The sequence below is a fragment of the Lissotriton vulgaris genome, chromosome 1_2 (genome assembly GCF_964263255.1).
Source record: "Lissotriton vulgaris chromosome 1_2, aLisVul1.2, whole genome shotgun sequence".
Taxonomy (NCBI): Eukaryota; Metazoa; Chordata; class Amphibia; order Caudata; family Salamandridae; genus Lissotriton; species Lissotriton vulgaris.
The window spans coordinates 37,845,399-37,858,109 of NC_141686.1; positions in this window are offsets into that span (position 1 = coordinate 37,845,399).

Genomic DNA, 12,711 nt, shown 5'->3' on the forward strand with positions numbered 1-12,711 from the left:
TTGTTTCATATTTTAATAAATACGGCCGGGGGGTAACTCCCCCCCGCCTTCCAAAAGCTCTAACCTGTGTCTGTCTCCTCCCATTGGGGAATTGGTGTTGGGAGGGGGTGGCGGGCATCCCGGCCATATGGAAAGGGAAGACCACTCGGTCCCCCCGAACGTATGGATGGGTGCCCCGATCCCCCCGGGAAACCATTTTGGGCGGGGGGCGTGGTTCGGCTGGTATGCCCAAAGCGGCGTAGCCGGAGCACGCCCTTCCCGCCCAGAAGGGGTTGTCCTAGACACCCGCCCGGAAGACCGCGCCCAGGGGGCGTACCTGAGGAGGGTCCCCGCCCTCCCGCAGACGGATAAATAGAGCAGGAATCCAAAGAAGCGTCCTCTTGTTCCAGTGCTCTGAAGGCTGCACCACTCGTTGCTCGTGAGCCCTCGACGGAACAAGCGGAAATTTTGACCCACCCACCAGCCCCTCTTGCAATGGCTTTTTGAATAAAGTAATTGTTGATGTTATCCGAATGTATTAAAGAGATGCAGTCAAAGTTTTCAGCATTGATGCATGCCTTGGATTGTGTATAGGCTTTTTTTTTCCTTTGTAGAGAAGTAAAAAAGTGTATAGATAATAAACTTGTCTTTTGCTTTAGGACTTTTTTCCCCATTTTTAGAAATATAAAGTTGATGAATCATCAAGCTGTTTCAGATTAGGCGTAATTTTCTTTCCTTAGTAGGTAAAACAACTGTCGTATTTATATTTTTGGTCGGGCGGTAAGGTCATGATCGGTGAGCAGTAATTTCAAGGTCCCTAGGGGGGCGCCACCCAGAATGGATGGGAGCGCCCGGGGGGAGGCGGCCATTGGCCCCTCCCACGGGGAGGTGGCACCCACTACAGATGGGTCGCCTAGGGGAGACGGCCATAGGCCCCTCCCAGGGTGGAGATGGCTAGATGCCCCTCCTACGAATTTCCCGGGGGCCGGATATCCGCTCCGGCGGAAGAGAGTGTGGGAAAGGGGGGGAGTCCACGCTGTCCTTCTTACAGATACCTCACACGGGAACTGGACGACCTTTAAGATGGCGTCGAGTGAAAGGGGGCCCCCACGACAAGGGAAGTTACAGTTGGCAACGAGGGTAAAGTCCTCTGCGCATGCACCACTCACAACGTGAGGGCGGGAGTTTGGTAGTAGGGATCTGACACCGGTTAAGACCTTGCCGTTGGCCCTCAATGCTAGGATGTACAATTTTAATTTAGAATGTATGCATTTGCAGGATGCTAGACTCGGCTAGGAAACCTTTGTATTAGAGATCTGTTAAGGTTAGCCAAAGAACATGTCTTCATCCAAATGTAATGAAAGTAAAATTGTACCTAATTCATGAAACGTTTTAATTTAATGTTTTAAATTTTGTTTCATATTTTAATAAATACGGCCGGGGGGGTAACTCCCCCCCGCCTTCCAAAAGCTCTAACCTGTGTCTGTCTCCTCACATTGGGGAATTGGTGTTGGGAGGGGGTGGCGGGCATCCCGGCCATATGTAGGCTTTGCGCGTTTTAATGGTTTCTTCATCTTTTTGCAGTTTTATAAGCATGTCACTCCTCATCTTTTTGATATTTTCTGTAACATCCAATTTGGCTATTTCAATATTCAGTTCATCCACCTTGGCTTGTAGTTTGATCCTGTCGCTTTCAGCGTATTTTACTAGGATACGGACCAGCCTGCTGGAGGACTCTAAATTACATTCGGCCCACTCCGCAAGCATATCAGGGTCCGGACTTTCATAACTAGGGGCCAGAGTGATACTTAGGCCTCTCGGGATTCTGCCTACCTCCAAATATCGAGATAGGGACTTCTGCTCCCACCACTTAGCTTGTTCTGAACGCATGAGCTTTTCCAATTTTTTAATTAAATCACGTGCATTATTATATCCTTGGTGTGTAACAGTATGTTGTACCACTGTTTCAGACCCCCCAGTCGGGAAATCGTTGAACAGTTCGACCACCGCTGCATCGCGGCTGCGCAACGCGTCTGAGGCGATGACGCACTCGTGTGGGTAAAAAAAGTTCTTTAACAACGATGTTGGACGCCAAGACAATGCTTAGGTCCTCGCCGGGCACACTCTTCTACTGAACAATCAGTCGTATCTCCTACATTGGCTGAATATCTACAGGTAATCCGTTTTGCGTCTCCGGTCACCTCGATTCCAGAAACACGGACAAGAGAAAATAACCAGCGTCCAGGGGCTGCGGTGCGGTACGCTCCTCACGGGAGCAAATGATTATGCGGCATGCCTCGAAGAAAGAAAACAACTGCTTCCAACCACAACGCCCAGAGTTATATATATATATATATATATATATATATATATATATATATATATATATATATATATATATATATATATATATTCACTGAAAAAACCATAGGTTATAGACCATATATAGTTAGGAATTAGCATTTACAAAACCTTGAAAATTCACTGAATAAACCATAGGTTAGAGACCATATATCGTTAGCTGGACATTTTATTGATATAAAACCAATGAAATTCCATATATAGTTAGTTGCACTAACTATATATTTCGCGCATCCGCAATCCAATGCTGATGATGTCACATATTACATCATTCATGACATGGTCAGTGACATCACTGATGACATCACTGATGACATCTCAAATGACATCACTGATGACATCACTGGTGACATCATCCAGTGTCTGTGTGTTTTTTTAAAGTTTAAATATGTTTTACATATTGAAGAATGAGTGGATGTATAAGAGTATGGATGAAGGATTTGATTGTATAAGTGAGTAAGTATGTGTTAGTATATGAGTGAAAATTAAGCTGTTCTGTGTTTAACTGTATAGATGAAGAAATCAAAGTGTGATTGATTCTTTACAGGACTGACTAGGCGTGTGAGTAACTCCATGGATGAGTGGCAGTGTGTGAGTGTCTGCATAGGTGTATGAGTGCATATTATAGTGTTGTAATAATGAGTGACTGTATATACGAGTGATTGTATGGGTGAATGAGTGAATGTGTGTGTAGATGTAGGAATCAGTGAGTGCATTTGTAGTAACTGGTATTGGTGTGTCAATGGTTTCAAAAATGATACTCTGTATTTAACACTAGGTGTAACAGAGGTTATATTAGAGTGTGAGGAGGTGCATTGTATTATCACATGAAGTATATCATCAGTGGTGTGATCATTGATGTCAAATGAGATTTCATCAGTGATGTCATCAGTGATGTCATTTGAGATGTCATCAGTGATGTCATCAGTGATGTCACTGACCATGTCATGAATGATGTAATATGTGACATCATCAGCATTGGATTGCGGATGCGCAAAATATATAGTTAGTGCAACTAACTATATATGGAATTTCATTGGTTTTATATCAATAAAATGTCCAGCTAACTATGTATGGTCTCTAACCTATGGTTTTTTCAGTGAATATATATATTCACTGAAAAAACCATAGGTTTTAGCCCATATATAGTTAGGGATTAGCATTTACAAAACCTTAATTTACTCGCACAAAACCATAGAAATTCGCATATATAGTTAGATGCAATAACTATATATCGCGCACCCGCAACCCACTGCTGATGATGTCACATATTACATCATTCATGACATGGTCAGTGACATCACTGATGGCATCACTGATGACATCTCAAATGACATCACTGATGACATCTCAAATGACATCACTGATGACATCACTGATAAAATCACTGATAACATCTCATTTGTCATTACTGATCACATCACTGATGATATCATTCATGTGATAATACGATCAACCTCTACAGACTCTAATATAACCTTAGATACAATCAGTGTAAACAGACTCTCACAGACTGTCACTCATCCATGGAGTTACTCACACACCTAGTCAGTCATGCAAAGAATCAATCACACCTCCATTTCCTCAACTATACAGTTAGACACACCTTACTTAATGAAACATATACTAACACATATTTACTCTCTTATACAATCCCTGATACAAGTTCACAATGATCCATACAGCCACTCACACATTCACTGGCTCTTATGCACAGTTATTTATATATGTCAACTCTTACATGTACTGTGTTTTACATATGTACTTACTTTGACATGTAGCACTGAGAAATCCAATTACTCACCAATGCACTCATGCAGATAGTCAATCGCCCATACAGCTGTTTCCACATGCACTTTTGAACCCATACATCTACTGAATCAACTGCTCACACATCTATGCACAGAGTCACACACCTCCCAGCCACCCCCACACACACACTCACTCTCCCATACAAATATTTGGGCAACCAATCAATAACCCATATAGTTACTCATATAGCTACTGATCAACACATGCAGCAGTTTACAGAACTACAGTAATAATGATGCACAAATTAAGACAGTTTAGTCACTAACCCATACACTCAGTGAGACACATTTAATCATTCTCTCATACAGTCAGTCATGCACCTACTAAATCCTTCATCCAAACACTTATACATCCACTCATTCTTCAATATGTAAGACATATTTTAACTTTACAGAAACATACAGTCACTGGATGTTGTCATTTGAGATGTCATCAGTGATGTCATTTGAGATGTCATCAGTGATGTCATTTGAGATGTCATCAGTGATGTCACTGACCATGTCATGAATGATGTAATATGTGACATCATCAGCAGTGGGTTGCGGGTGCGCGATTTATAGTTATTGCATCTAACTATATATGCAAATTTCTATGGTTTTGTGCGAGTAAATTAAGGTTTTGTAAATGCTAATCCCTAACTATATATGTGCTAAAACCTATGGTTTTTTCAGTGAATATATATATATATATATATATATATATATATATATATATATATATATATATATATATATATATATATATATATATATATATATATATATATATATATATCAGGAACACTCCAAACTTCACCATACAAGAAAGGCACTGACTCCGTGAAATTTTGAATTCCAAATAAGTTTTATTCACTTATTGGCTGCTTGACGCGTTTTGGCTGTTAGCTCCCGCCTTGTTCACTACATCTCTGCATTTTGTGATTTAATTTATACCCTTGTGACACTACATTACATCATGTATGTTTAACTATTTTTTCATGGTAGGATACAGCTTTACATTTTTGTTGCCCTGTTGCCATGGTTACATTAGCAACGCTCGGTTTCGGCAGACATAGAAAAGTTCCTACGGCATGTACATTCCTGAATAACGTCATCATCGCTTTCACGTTTAACCGTAACTATAGAAACCTCCCAGCAATAACAGCCTAGTGATTCCTTCATTCCTACAGCGCGCTTGGCAGGTGCAGTGCGGCAGTCCATGTCTGCCGCGGTATTTCTAAAAGTGAGTGATATCGTGTGTGTATGACACGTTAAGTTGGGTTCTCGGTTTACGCGCTGAATGATTCATTTATAGCCAGCCGTTATTCGTGAGTGTTCGCTATGTGAGGGACACTAATTAGAGGTAAGGTTACCGTCTAGAAAAAGTTGGTGAGATTGGTGGGCTTGTGTTTAAGAGTGGGTCTGGTTCGACGTGATCCGAGACCAACCCTCAGGGGGCCCTGGTGTATTCCGTGTGCAGTCGGGTGCCTGAATTATGTGTATCGCACGGCAGTGGTGCTCGGCAATTATTTTAAATACCGAATGCGCCTTAAAAACTTCTTCTCCAAGTGGACAGGTGTCATGCCTACGGTACATCAAGTTAATAACAAAAGTTAAAATACTTATGTCTACACACGCAATCTTTCTGCACAAGCCCATACACTAAAACTGTCATTCAGTAAATGATATCTCATCCACGTGGCTATCTGAGAATGCAGGGCCGTGGATCCAGAACTCTGTGATTTTTATGCCATTATATTAATGTTTCTAGAAGTTGCATCTTCTTAATAAAACTGTTAACCTTTCAGCTTCAGTTTCCATGGCTCACATATCTGTTTTCTCTATTTTTAGAGCAAGGGTTCCTGCACCCCCCGGTACAAATTAAGGTGCTCCTTTGTCCCTAGTTCTCTCTCACGATCTTCCAAGCACAGGCTTCAGAGCCACTGCGCCCAGCCCCCTGACCCCTTCTGCCCCATAATAAATCTCCCTCCAACAATATATACACACACACAATATATATATATATATATATATATATATATATATATATATATATATATATATATATATATATATATATATATAAATGTATATATATATGGAACGGAGGGAGCCTCAGCCACAGGAAAATATGGGCATGCTTTCAACATTGTTGGCAAGTCTTTCACCCAACAGGGTATGACATTTTATACTGACCTTGGCAGTGGTGTCCACTTGGTATGTACGAACATTGGAGTCCATGGCATTCATTGAAAACTACTTATCCCAGAATGCCATGCGCCCACACAGGGCGGGACTCGCCACTTCAATAAAACAAGTGTTCCTAATCAGCCCGCTTTGTCGTCAGTTTGCCAGTGATCAAGAGCAGAAAAGGTGCTCGAAACGCGTATGGCAGTTTGAGAAGTCTGCGACATGCTGCAATCATTGCTGCCTGTGGTGATTTGTGCTGCAACCCCTCCGTGTGTGGTATCTTTAAGGGGGCAACCTTGTGTTTATGTGTATGTATATGTGTATATATATATATATATATATATATATATATATATATATATATATATATATATATAAACATCATCGAGTCGCCCCAGAAGAGAACGCCACACACGGAGGATCTCTGCTCACAGCCTACCAGGTAGCGCGGCTTTGCAGCAGGTAACAGCCTTCCCAAAGCGCCATACCTGTTAGGCTGTGAGCAGAGATCCTCCATGTGTGGCGTTCTCTTCTGGGGCGACTCGATGATGTTCATTTTGGCAGCTAGTCCGGCTGCGAGAATGCCCCACCGCATCCAGAGCGGGTCCTGAGTGTTCGGAGACAAGAACACCTGGGAACGGAGGTTGCCTGCATTTCAGGGATTTACTGCGTGGTTTGGCACAAGGACTACAAGCCCCCCACCTTACAAGGTATGACATTTGAATGGAGGTGGCGGAGCCCACTGGGGAAGTGAACTACAAAGGTCCATGTGGCGTATTTCAAACTGCAACTACCAGAATGCCACAGTGCGCCCACTGGGGCGGGACCGATATTGTGAATAAATTAAGTTCTTTGTCATCCGCCTCCTTTTCCTTCAGCCAGCCAGTGATCAAGAGCTACAAGCTCGAAACGCGTATGGCGCTTTGGGAAGGCTGTTACCTGCTGCGAAGCCGCGCTACCTGTTAGGCTGTGAGCAGAGATCCTCCGTGTGTGGCGTTCTCTTCTGGGGCGACTCGATGATGTTCATTTTGGCAGCTAGTCCGGCTGCGAGAATGCCCCACCGCATCCAGAGCGAGTCCTGAGTGTTCGGAGACGAGAACACCTGGGAACGGAGGTTGCCTGCATTTCAGGGATTTACTGCGTGGTTTGGCACTAGGACTACAAGCCCCCCACCTTACAAGGTATGACATTTGAATGGAGGCGGCGGAGCCCACTGGGGAAGTGAACTACAAAGGTCCATGTGGCGTATTTCAAACTGCAACTACCAGAATGCCACAGTGCGCCCACTGGGGCGGGACCGATATTGTGAATAAATTAAGTTCTTTGTCATCCGCCTCCTTTTCCTTCAGCCAGCCAGTGATCAAGAGCTACAAGCTCGAAACGCGTATGGCGCTTTGGGAAGGCTGTTACCTGCTGCGAAGCCGCGCTACCTGTTAGGCTGTGAGCAGAGATCCTCCGTGTGTGGCGTTCTCTTCTGGGGCGACTCGATGATGTTCATTTTGGCAGCTAGTCCGGCTGCGAGAATGCCCCACCGCATCCAGAGCGGGTCCGGAGTGTTCGGAGACAAGAACACCTGGGAACGGAGGTTGCCTGCATTTCAGGGATTTACTGCGTGGTTTGGCAGAAGGACTACAAGCCCCCCACCTTACAAGGTATGACATTTGAATGGAGGCGGCGGAGCCCACTGGGGAAGTGAACTACAAAGGTCCATGTGGCGTATTTCAAACTGCAACTACCAGAATGCCACAGTGCGCCCACTGGGGCGGGACCGATATTGTGAATAAATTAAGTTCTTTGTCATCCGCCTCCTTTTCCTTCAGCCAGCCAGTGATCAAGAGCTACAAGCTCGAAACGCGTATGGCGCTTTGGGAAGGCTGTTACCTGCTGCGAAGCCGCGCTACCTGTTAGGCTGTGAGCAGAGATCCTCCGTGTGTGGCGTTCTCTTCTGGGGCGACTCGATGATGTTCATTTTGGCAGCTAGTCCGGCTGCGAGAATGCCCCACCGCATCCAGAGCGAGTCCTGAGTGTTCGGAGACGAGAACACCTGGGAACGGAGGTTGCCTGCATTTCAGGGATTTACTGCGTGGTTTGGCACTAGGACTACAAGCCCCCCACCTTACAAGGTATGACATTTGAATGGAGGCGGCGGAGCCCACTGGGGAAGTGAACTACAAAGGTCCATGTGGCGTATTTCAAACTGCAACTACCAGAATGCCACAGTGCGCCCACTGGGGCGGGACCGATATTGTGAATAAATTAAGTTCTTTGTCATCCGCCTCCTTTTCCTTCAGCCAGCCAGTGATCAAGAGCTACAAGCTCGAAACGCGTATGGCGCTTTGGGAAGGCTGTTACCTGCTGCGAAGCCGCGCTACCTGTTAGGCTGTGAGCAGAGATCCTCCGTGTGTGGCGTTCTCTTCTGGGGCGACTCGATGATGTTCATTTTGGCAGCTAGTCCGGCTGCGAGAATGCCCCACCGCATCCAGAGCGGGTCCGGAGTGTTCGGAGACAAGAACACCTGGGAACGGAGGTTGCCTGCATTTCAGGGATTTACTGCGTGGTTTGGCAGAAGGACTACAAGCCCCCCACCTTACAAGGTATGACATTTGAATGGAGGCGGCGGAGCCCACTGGGGAAGTGAACTACAAAGGTCCATGTGGCGTATTTCAAACTGCAACTACCAGAATGCCACAGTGCGCCCACTGGGGCGGGACCGATATTGTGAATAAATTAAGTTCTTTGTCATCCGCCTCCTTTTCCTTCAGCCAGCCAGTGATCAAGAGCTACAAGCTCGAAACGCGTATGGCGCTTTGGGAAGGCTGTTACCTGCTGCGAAGCCGCGCTACCTGTTAGGCTGTGAGCAGAGATCCTCCGTGTGTGGCGTTCTCTTCTGGGGCGACTCGATGATGTTCATTTTGGCAGCTAGTCCGGCCGCGAGAATGCCCCACCGCATCCAGAGCGGGTCCGGAGTGTTCGGAGACAAGAACACCTGGGAACGGAGGTTGCCTGCATTTCAGGGATTTACTGCGTGGTTTGGCAGAAGGACTACAAGCCCCCCACCTTACAAGGTATGACATTTGAATGGAGGCGGCGGAGCCCACTGGGGAAGTGAACTACAAAGGTCCATGTGGCGTATTTCAAACTGCAACTACTAGAATGCCACAGTGCGCCCACTGGGGCGGGACCGATATTGTGAATAAATTAAGTTCTTTGTCATCCGCCTCCTTTTCCTTCAGCCAGCCAGTGATCAAGAGCTACAAGCTCGAAACGCGTATGGTGCTTTGGGAAGGCTGTTACCTGCTGCGAAACTGCGAAGCCGCGCCACCTGTTAGGCTGTGAGCAGAGATCCTCCGTGTGTGGCGTTCTCTTCTGGGGCGACTCGATGATGTATATATATATATATATATATATATATATATATATATATATATATATATATATATATATATATATCAGAGCAACACCCCAAGGTTTGGCCACGATGGGGCAACACACGGGCACAGACTCCAGTGAGGATGAAAAAGAAGATTCTTTATTGCAACATCAAGTCCAAATGACTAGTTTCCGCCGCCGAACTGCGGCCATTATCACATGGTGTGCTGCAGGTTAGTAACAAAATATATAGGCACAGTAGTGTTTTTACTATGTTTACACATAGTATACAATGGGTACATGTTTTACGCCTTCTTTCTGACATAGAAAGTCAAAACCAGCTCGCTGTAAGTCATATGCAAATGACTTTGCTCCTGACACGTTGCAGAAAACGCTCCTACTCCAAAGCAAAGGACCAGCACTCATGTTGGGTTAATCTTCATTATAGATTTATTGTGCACACAAATTTATAACAAACACGACACGTTTCGGCGTAAGCTTTCATTAATGTCCACGTGCGCCGTTTCTGTAGTCATATTTGTATTAAGCTCATTTTATTGAAGTGTAGAAGGACAACCACATTCACTAGTTTTTAGGTGCCATCTTTAAATGTGCAAACTCTTTGTTAAAAAATAGCACAACGTATTAATTCATCGTACGTGCTGCTTTGTGCATATTCTTCACATAATCTATTACTATTGGCATATACCTAACTCTGTGTCAACAGTTTTCACCATATTACAAATCCGGCCTAAATGCCTACATGATATCAGGCGTCATTGCGGTATGCATACCCACTCTGAGTGTATTCATGGGTATATCACAATTCCACTAAATTACGCCCTGTATGGGCATTAGTCCCTCAAGTTGAGTATAATTATCTTGCCTCATTAATAATTCAATTATAAATGGCATATTATTCTCTACAATTCTTGCTTCTACCTGTATATATCAGCTCTCAATCAAGCCCTGAATGGGCCACCCTGTGTTGTCCATCACTATTCCTCAATTGCATCTCCTCCCTTCCAATCCTGCAAATCATAGTTGTATAACTCGTTCCTCTCCACTGTTGAGGCCTTCTGGTGACTTAGTTTGCAGAACTATTATATATCGCGATACCAATGGCCTCACTTTCTTCTCCCTGTTACCTCCTCCTACATCCCTAGGTACATGATCTAAATAAAAATATTGCAAGAGTGCACTATTCTTGTTGTGATGGCTCGCAAAATGGCATGCAACTGGATAGTTTACGTCATTATTATTTATCAGCCTTTGGTGTTCTAGAATTCGTGTCTTAACTGGATGTATTGTGCAGCCCACGTAGCGTAGGCCACATGGGCAGACCAGACAGTAGACCACATGTGTTGTTTTACAGGTCATGAATTTTGTTATTCTCTTCTCCTTTGTAAGGCCCTCGATCTGATATGAGATCACTTTTCTGCTGCTCACGCAGGCCTTACACTTCCCTCATGGGAAAGAGCCCTGGAGATATTGTAGACTGGACTGTTGTTTGACCATTGCAGAAGATTTTCAACTAAGTGGTCTATTATGGATCGCGATCTCCTGAATGTCATTCCTGGTTGAGAAGGCAGATCTTTCCCTATTACTCCATCTGATTTTGAATTTCTCCAGGTCTCCGTGTATGAAAACCCTGACCGAAAACTCCTGGATGACTGGGCAGAGTATACTGTGGAATTGTCACAAGGAATGTTGAGAATATTAGAAAATTCGCTTGAATTGCTCGTGAAAAAGCACTCAAAGAAATTGAAATCTTGGAGAAGACTATACTAGAATCTGGAGACAAAAGCAAATACGAAGAAGAGGAGGAGACAATAAAGAAATGTTTGAGCACATATGAAAGAAAGATACAACAACAAAAACAGCAGAAGTTTAAAAGAGATGCCGGGGATTACGAGCTGGGCTGAATACTGACGTTTGCCAGAAGATATGATGCCCCAAGGCGTGATTTAAGAACAAAGAAACTGGTTGCGGCAGAACGTCGAGATAACTCGGAATCAGAGGTAACTAGCACTGAACAATCGGAGGAAGAAGGGGGTAACGCTGGTCAAGGTAAATCTCATCAATACCCTTTTCACAAGGAGTTCAATCTAATCCAGCAGACATGGCTGAGAGGAGGCAAAGAGAGACCAGCGGAACCAAAAGCCACAGAATCACGAGAAGGGGCTGCTGAAAACAGCGGAGCCAATGGAATGGCTCGGAACACCAGGAACAGAAGGGGCAGGAACCTCAAACAATAAGAGACAACTTAACCATTGTAAATCTGACGTCTAGGATACGGACTACAAATGAAGAGTCAGTCCTGAGATTAGGTTTAACATTTCTGCCTAACAGGAAACTTTGAATATACACAATCCCGAATTGACTTATTTAAATTTACCAGAAAAATAAAGTTATACAAATTTTTCAAAACAAATAGACCGGGTCAACCACGAACAACAATGGAAGCCATGTCAAATGACATTGATTTAATGACCTTTGGGGATCTAGATACCCTGGCAATCCTGGAATGACTAGGAGATGAAGGAAGCTCACAAGAACGAATGCAAGGAGATAATATGGACCGGATTCAAGACTTTGGGATAACACAGAGAGGTGCCCCGAGCCCATTCAAACCATACTCAGTTTTATCCTCAAACACCGACGGATGCTATGGACATGTTTGCTGAAAGCGTAAATAACAAACTTTTAATCTTGAGGGAACAAGAAAACAAAGGACAAAAGAAATTGAACCTTACATATACTCAAAGACAAGCGATAATGGACTTACAACAGGATAAAACAGGATAAATCAATCATAGTGAAACTATATGACAAAGGAGGGAACATAGTGTTGCAGGGAGGCCTATAGACAGCTACATGACAAAGACAACTACCTCTCTACAACGGAGGCAGATTACATGATTAGTGTACAAGCATTGGGAGAACTAATCCAGAAATGGTAACGCAAAGGCATCTTATCTTAAGAAAAATTTTACTTTCTTCAAAACAAACATCTAAGGAT